Source organism: Passer domesticus, chromosome 1 (genome assembly GCF_036417665.1).
Source record: "Passer domesticus isolate bPasDom1 chromosome 1, bPasDom1.hap1, whole genome shotgun sequence".
NCBI classification, from domain to species: Eukaryota; Metazoa; Chordata; class Aves; order Passeriformes; family Passeridae; genus Passer; species Passer domesticus.
This window is the reverse complement of record NC_087474.1, coordinates 28,628-35,013: the sequence shown is the minus strand read 5'-3', so window position 1 is coordinate 35,013 and position 6,386 is coordinate 28,628. Positions and strand designations below refer to the sequence as shown.

The 6,386-nt window shown below is 46.1% G+C and overlaps 1 long non-coding RNA gene across 1 annotated transcript; it reads right to left on the bottom strand.

The window, feature by feature from the left end:
* Positions 1-688: 688 nt before the first annotated feature.
* On the bottom strand, positions 689-6,075 carry LOC135286764 (uncharacterized). The gene is made up of 2 exons (XR_010350822.1): positions 5,956-6,075; positions 689-1,901 (listed from the first exon to the last, which is right to left on the bottom strand). It is a non-coding gene; the product is annotated as an uncharacterized LOC135286764 (long non-coding RNA).
* Positions 6,076-6,386: the final 311 nt, after the last annotated feature.

Sequence of the window (6,386 nt, the reverse complement as noted above, 5' to 3'; positions counted from 1 at the left end):
GGGCGCTGGGGGACGCTTGTGGCTTGTCAGTTTCTGAGCGTGCTTGTCAAAATCACTGAAAGGAGGAGAGGGGAAACAAACGAAGCCCCGACCGCGCAGGCATTTTTGTCTGTGGGCTAGGTTGGTGTTCCTCTGTAAGAGAGGCACAGCTTTAAATAATACCATGGGCGCCTTCTAGAAACAGTGTTCGATGGATTTCGCACTCCGTCGTGAGACCTCCGGGTGTGCGTTTTTTCATTGCAGCGTCCATCCAGCGGCAGGGGCAGAGGGAATTGCGGAGGGGGTGTGGCGAGGGTGTGTTATGGGGTTTTTGGTGGTGGTTTGGTTTTCTGTATCGGAGGAAAGTTGAATAGTTTTAGAAGAAATTACAGTTTTGGCCAAATTTTTCGTTTTGGATAATACATGAGACGTTAGGTAAAATAAGTAAAAAAATAGGTCTTTTTCTGTTGTTGTTTGTGTTCAGCAATATAGCTGAGAGAGGATTTGGGTGAAGATGATAAAGGATTTCCTATTATATCACTTTAGGACGTTTTGTTTTCTTATATCGTCGGTTTAATGCTCAAATTAATATATTTTAATTGTATGTACACATTCATATATTCCTGTAGGTAAATATATTTAGTGGCAGTGCTGTTTAATAAATAGTGGCATTTATATATGGTTTTTAGTCCAATTTTTTTTGGTGGTATATAGTGTCCTGTTTTATTTTTTGGTATTATTTACTACTTGTAGTTTGCTTTTGTGATTTTTTAAATAAGTTTGGTACAGCAGCGTTTAATGGTGGAGTTATTTAAGGTATGATACTTTATAGTAAATTTTTATTTCATTCAGTTACATGTGTAGGTTAAATGGGGTTATTGAAGGATGAGTGGGTTTTGTTGATTTCTTTCGGTGTTTTAGTTTACAGAGTGTTTTTTGGATGGGAATTAGAGTATTTTGAGTTGTTTGGTGTTGCTGGTGGTGTATTGTTGAGGTGGTAATTGGTGTTTGTTGGGGTGTTTTTTAAGAAGAGTTGTAGAGATGGTGTTCAATAGTTGAAGTCAGGTGTTTAATTGTTTTATGTTTTTTGGCTGTATAGTAGTTATTTTTAATGTGTATTTGAGATTTTTGGGTTTTAGAAATATTTGTTTTGCAGAAAGTTCATGTTTAGAATGTATGAGTTTTCAGGTTATAATAGAATTATAAAATTTTATTTTTAGTAAGATTTTAAGGTTTTATTGCAGTTAAATTTTGTGAAGTTTTTATTACATTAGTAATAGAAATAGGTTTTGTTTTACATGTTGTGATGAAATTAGTGTGTACTGTGTACCGGTGATCAGGTTTTATACTTGGGTGGATTTGATATGCTTAGGTTAATAATTTGGTATAGTTTATAAGACTTTTTTTTGGTTCTTATTTGGTTCAAGGCAAGTTTTTTTTTAGTTTTATGGGGTTTTTGGCATAGATTTTAGAGGTTTCATTAAAGGTATTGGACGTAGGGTCTTTGTTATTACATTAGGTAGTGTGGTTGTGGGTAATTGGAGGTGGCTTTTTTTTGGTGGAATTTTTTGAGTTTTGTTTTTTAAAATTTATATATTTGTGTGCTTAGGGTAGTGGTGCTTCTGCTGGAATTCTAACCATCCATTTTTGATTGTGCGTTTTAGATGGTCCATTCATGTTATGCCCAGACTCCCTTACAAGTGGGCCAACAGACCCGGTTCATCTCCTTGGTGGGAAGTTAGGAATTAGTACAGGGCTCTGTGATAAAGCCTTGGTCTTGTCCATTCGAAGGTGTCACTCCGGTAGCCTTCAGGAACGGGTGAGGAGTTGCCATAAGTCAGGGAGGTAGTGAGGAGGAGCCAGGGTCCACTCAGGTTTCAGCAATGCCACACCAGATCATTGCCTCTTAATCCAGGGGTACCCTGCAAAAACAGCATCCATCTCTGAGCCTTAGTGCTTTGAGGGAACTATCAGAAACCGAGGCATGCATCTTAGCATCTCTGATCTTAGTGTTTCTCTGCCCGGTGCCGATTCTGTCAAAGCATTGACTTGCGATCTCTGACAGTCATGAGAATCACACCTATTTTTGCAGCATTCAGTTAAATGTCTTTCAAGATCTTGTTCTGAGCTGTTCTTGACAGCTGTGCACTGCAGCAATCCCTTATAGAGGATTAGGACGTGTACGGAGACTAAGATAGGTAGAGGATTCTGAGCCCTGAGTGAGCGGCTCCTGCCCAAAATTCCAAATGGCGCAAGATTCCACCCAGACTTAAGATGCCTCCACCACAAACTCAGGCTGCTTTGAAACTCACAAGTGCCTCCTGCAAACTGACACCAGCTACCTGGGCTGGTGAGTTCTGCTGTACATGGAGAAGTCCAGCCCTGTTGTTCAGCTGCCTGTGGCCCCGAGAGTCCAACTGCCTGGTGAAGTTTCACACGCCGCAGGATTCCCCACAGATGCCAGATGTCTCCACCGCAAACTGAGGCTTCTTTGAGAGTCCCAAATGCCTCCTTCAATGTGACACCAAAAACCTGGGCTGGTGAGTTTTGTCTCTCAGGGAAAAGTCCAGCATTGGTCTTCAGCTGCTTGTGGCCCCGAGTGGATGACTGCCTGATGATTTTTGCACAGCGCAAGATTCCACCCAGACTTCAGATGCCTCCACAGCAAACTCATGCTGTTTTTAGAGTCCCAAGTGCCTCCTGCAAACGGACACCAGGTATCTGGGCTGATGACTTTTGTCTCTCAGGGAAAAGACCGGCATTGGTCTTCAGCTGCTTGTGGCCCCGAGTGGATGACTGCCTGATGATTTTTCCACAGTGTAAGATTCCACCCAGACTTAAGATGTCTCCACCGCAAACTCAGGCTGCTTTGAGAGTCACAAGTGCCTCCTGGAAACTGACACCAGAAACCTGGGCTGCTGAGTTTTGTCTCTCAGGGAAAAGTCCTGCTTTGTTGTTCAGCTGCCTGTGGCCCTGAGTGGTCGACTGCCAGCTGATTTTCCACACTTTGCAGGATTCAATCCAGACCCAAGCTGCCACCAACTGAGGCTGCTTTGAGAGTCCCAAGTGCCTCCTGCAAACTGACACCAGGTACCTGGGCTGGTGAGTTTTGTCTCTCAGGGAAAAGTCCTGCTTTGTTTTTCAGCTGCCTGTGGCCCTGAGTGGCCGACTACCAGCTGATTTTCTGCTCTTTGCGGGATTCTATCCAGACCCAAGCTGCCACCACCACAAACTCATGCTGCTTTGAGAGTCTCTAGTGCCTCCTGCAACGTGACACCTGGAACCTGGACTGGTGAGTTTTCCCTCTTAAGGTAAACTCCAGCTTCGTTGTTCAGCTGCTTGTGTTCCCGAGTGGATGAGTGCCAGCTGTGTTTTGCACAACGCAAGATTCAACCCGGACTTAAGATGTCTCCATCGCAAACTCAGGCTGCTTTGAGAGTCCCAAATGCCTCCTGGAAACTGACACCAGAAACCTGGGCCTGCTGAGTTTTGTCTCTCAGGGAAAAGTCCAGCCCTCTTGTTCAGCTGCCTGTGGCCCTGAGTGGCCAACCGCCAGCTGATTTTCTGCGCTTTGCAGGATTCTATCCAGACTTAAGATGCCCTCACCACAAACTCATGCTGCTTTGAGAGTCCCAAGTGCCTCCTGCAAACTGACACCAGAAATTTGGGCTGCTGACTTTTGTCTCTCAGGGAAAAGCCCGGCATTGGTCTTCAGCTGATGGTGGCCCAGAGTGGATGATTGCCAGCTGATTTTTCTACAGCTCATGAATCCACCCAGACTTAAGATTCTCCCACCGCAAACTCAGGCTGCTATGAGACTCAAAAGTGCCTCCTGCAACATGACACCAGGTACCTGGGCGAGTTTTGCTTCTCTTGGAAATGTCCAGCCCTGTTGTTCAGCTACCTGTGGCCCTGAGAGTCCAACTGCCTGGTGAATTTTTGCACGCTGCAGGATTCCCCCCAGATGCCAGATGCCTCCACTGCAAACTCAGGCTGCTTTGAGAGTCCCAAGTGCTGCCTTCAAACTGACACCATAAACCTGGGCTGCTGACTTTTGTCTCTCAGGGAAAAGTCCAGCATTGTTCTTCAGCTGCTTGTGGTCCCGAGTGGATGACTGCCTGATGATTTTTCCACAGCACAAGATTCCACCCAGACTTAAGATGCCTCCACCGCAAACTCAGGCTGCTTTGAGAGTCCCAAGTGCCTCCTGGAAACTGACACCAGGTACCTGGGCTGGTGAGTTTTGCTTCTCTTGGAAATGTCCAGCCCTGTTGTTCAGCTACCTGTGGCCCTGAGAGTCCAACTGCCTGGTGAATTTTTGCATGCTGCAGGATTCCCCCCAGATGCCAGATGCCTCCACTGCAAACTCAGGCTGCTTTGAGAGTCCCAAGGGCCACCTTCAAACTGACACCATAAACCTGGGCTGCTGACTTTTGTCTCTCAGGGAAAAGTCCAGCATTGTTCTTCAGCTGCTTGTGGTCCCGAGTGGATGACTGCCTGATGATTTTTCCACAGCACAAGATTCCACCCAGACTTAAGATGCCTCCACTGCAAACTGAGGCTGCTTTGAGAGTCCCAAGTGCCTCCTGGAAACTGACACCATAAACCTGGGCTGGTGAGTTTTGCTTCTCTTGGAAATGTCCAGCCCTGTTGTTCAGCTACCTGTGGCCCTGAGAATCCAACTGCCTGGTGAATTTTTGCACGCTGCAGGATTCCCCCCAGATGCCAGATGCCTCCACCGCAAACTCAGGCTGCTTTGAGAATCCCAAGTGCCTCTTTCAATGTTATACAAAAAACCTGGGCTGGTGAGTTTTGTCTCTCAGGGAAAAGTCCAGCTTTGATGTTCAACTGCTTGTGCTCCCCAGTGGGTGACTGCCAGCTGATTTTTGCACACCGCAAGATTCCACCCTGACTTAAGATACCTCCACACCAAACTCATGCTGCTATGAGAGTCCCAAGTGCCTCCTGCATATGGTCACCAGGTACCTGGGCTGGTGAGTTTTGTCTCTCAGGGAAAAGTCCTGCTTTGTTTTTCAGCTGCCTGTGGCCCTGAGTGGCCAACTGCCAGCTGATTTTCTGCACTTTGCAGGATTCTATCCGGACCCAAGCTGCCACCACCGCAAAGTAAGGCTGCTTTGAGAGTCCCAAGTGCCTCCTTCAATGTGACACCAGAAACCTGGGTGGGTGACTTTTGTTTATCAGGTGCAACTTTAGCATTTTTGTTTAGCTGCCTGTGACTCTGAGTGGCCAACTGCCTGATGATTTTCTGCAATTTGCAGGATTCTGTCCAGACCCAAGATACCATCACCGTGAACTCTGGCTGCTTTCAGAGTCTTAAGTGCCTGTTGCAGACTAACTGCAGAATCCTGGGATGCTGGGTTTTGTTTCTCAGGGAGAAGTCCGACATTGGTCTTCAGCTTCTTGTGGCCCCGAGTGGATGAGTGCCAGCTGATTTTTCCAGAGTGCAAGATTCCGCCAGATTTAAGATGCCACCGCCACAAACTCAGGCTGCTTTCAGAGTCCCTCGTGCCTCCTCCATGCTGGCACCAGGAGCCTGCTCATTTATTTGCTATTGTTTCAGTTTCAGTGGAGGCCACTACCTATTTTCTGATTTTAAAGGGTTTCTTTTGAAGCAAGTTTTGTGATTTTCAGCCTTTTAAGCGTTATCTGCATTTCAGGGCACCTCTTTCTGTTCCTTAGGGTCGAGTATCTCAGAGAAGGGCCTGTCCTGCTTATGGTTATCCTTATGCTACCCAGGCGACTATCATTTTTGTAATTTTTGTTTATAATGTAGATGGCCTTCATTAGAGGTCCCAAGGAGAGTTAGGTCATTCATATCATTAGTAGTGTCCTCCATCTTATTTAGTTACATGTAAGGCACCGGTTAGTACTCAGCAAGAACTAATTACATAAGTTAATAGCAAATTACCTAATTTATCTGATCCTGCTACCTGAACACAGAGTTGCGTTTCTTACCCGTGTCTGCCGCTTCAATCCAAGGTGCTGTAGCAAAAAGGAAAACGTTTGCTTTTCTCTGAAGAGTTTTCTCCTGCAGCAAGCCCTTTACCCCCTCAAACTGAAGTCAGAAGGGCCAAACAGCTGCAGCTGCTCTGAAGCCTTTTATACCCGGTAGGATTTGCCTCCTCCCTTTTCTCGGGCACCGTGGCAACGAGAGGCGGGCCCCATCAGGGGTATATTAACCCCAGGCTTTGCTAAGGGGCTTCATTCCCTCCTTGGGATTTGCTCAGGTAAGATCTCTCCTCTCATTTCAGCAAAGAGGCTCTTTCGGCTTATGTCAGGTTGTTTTCAGCAGGTGCTTTTGGGCACACAAAGCAACACAAGCTTTGAAGATACTATGCAGAAAACAGCACGGAGTAGAGGGAATATTTAAGTTCAGGATTTTGGGT